At 35.0% G+C, this 1,539-nt stretch overlaps 1 protein-coding gene across 3 annotated transcripts in view; it reads right to left on the reverse strand.

The window, feature by feature from the left end:
- Window positions 1-1,539, reverse strand: part of Osmr (oncostatin M receptor) — a 75,307-nt gene that overhangs the window by 46,849 nt on the left and 26,919 nt on the right. The gene's annotated exons all lie outside the window — the stretch shown is intronic.

Below are 1,539 nucleotides of genomic sequence, written 5' to 3' on the forward strand. Positions count from 1 at the left end.
AGAGAACACAAATGCCAGCCCAAACTACTATACCCAGCAAAACTCTCAATCACCATAGATGGAGAAAGCAAAATATTCCATGACAAAACCAAATTCACATAATATATTTCCACAAATCCAGGCCTTCGAAGGGTAATAAATGGAAAACCCCAACACAAGGAGGGGAACTACATCTCTGAAAAAGCAAAAATGTAATCTTCCAACAAAACTAAAAGAAGATAGCCACATGAATGGAATTCCAACTATAACAACAAAAATAACAGGAAGAAGCAATTGTTTTTCCTTAATATCTATTAATATCGATGGACTCAATTTCTTAATAAAAAGATATAGACTATCAGATTGGGTACGTAAACAGGACCCAACATTTTGTTGCATACAGGAAACTCACTTGAGTGACAAAGACAGGCTGGAAAACAATCCTCCAAGCCAATGGTTCCAAACAAAAAGCTGGAGTAGCCATTCTAATATCGAATAAAATCGACTTTCACCCTAAAATGATCAAAAAAGATAAGGAGGGACACTTTATATTATCTAAGGTATGATCTACCAAGATGAACTCTCAATTCTGAACTTCTATGCTCCAAATCAAAGGGCATCTACATTCATAAAAGAAACTTTACTAAAGCTCAAAGCACATATTGCACCGCACACAATAATAATGGGAGATTTCAATACCCCACTCTCTGCAATGAACAGATCATGGAAATAGAAACTAAACAAAGACACAGCGAGACTAACAGAAGTTATAAAACAGATGGATTTAACATATATATATGTATATATGTGTATAGACATATATATATATATATATATATATATATAACTTTTTATCCTAAAACAAAAGGATATACCTTCTTCTCAGCAACTCATAGTACCTTCTCCACAATTGACCGTATGATTGGTCACAAATCAGGCCTCAACAGATACAAGAAGATTGAAATAATTCCTTGTATCCTATAAGATCACCCATGGACTAAGGCTGCTCCTCAATAACAACATAAACAATAGAATGCTGACATACACGTGGAAGCTTAACAACACTCTACTCAATGATAACTTGGTCAAGGAAGAAATTAAGAAAGAAATTAAAGACTTTCTAGAGTTTAATGAAAATGAAGCCACAACATACCCAAACTTATGGGACACTATGAAAGCAGTGCTAAGAGGAAAACTAATAGCTTTTAGCGCCTCCAAAAAGAAACTGGAAAGAGCATATACCAGCAATTTGACACCACATCTGAAAGCTCTAGAACAAAAAGAAGCAAATTCACCCAAGAGGAGTCAAAGGCAGGAAATAATCAAACTCAGGGCTGAAATCAACCAAATAGAACCAAAAAGAACTATACAAAGAATCAACCAAACCAGGATCTGGTTCTTTGAGAAAATCAACAAAATAGATAAACCCTTAGCCAGACTAACTAGAGGACACAGAGACAGTATCCTAGCTAACAAGATCAGAAATGAAAACGGAGACATAACAACAGACACTGAGGAAATCCAAAAAAATCATGATATCCTACTACAAAAGCCTATACT

The sequence above is a fragment of the Mastomys coucha genome, unplaced genomic scaffold (assembly GCF_008632895.1).
Source record: "Mastomys coucha isolate ucsf_1 unplaced genomic scaffold, UCSF_Mcou_1 pScaffold8, whole genome shotgun sequence".
NCBI lineage: Eukaryota > Metazoa > Chordata > Mammalia > Rodentia > Muridae > Mastomys > Mastomys coucha.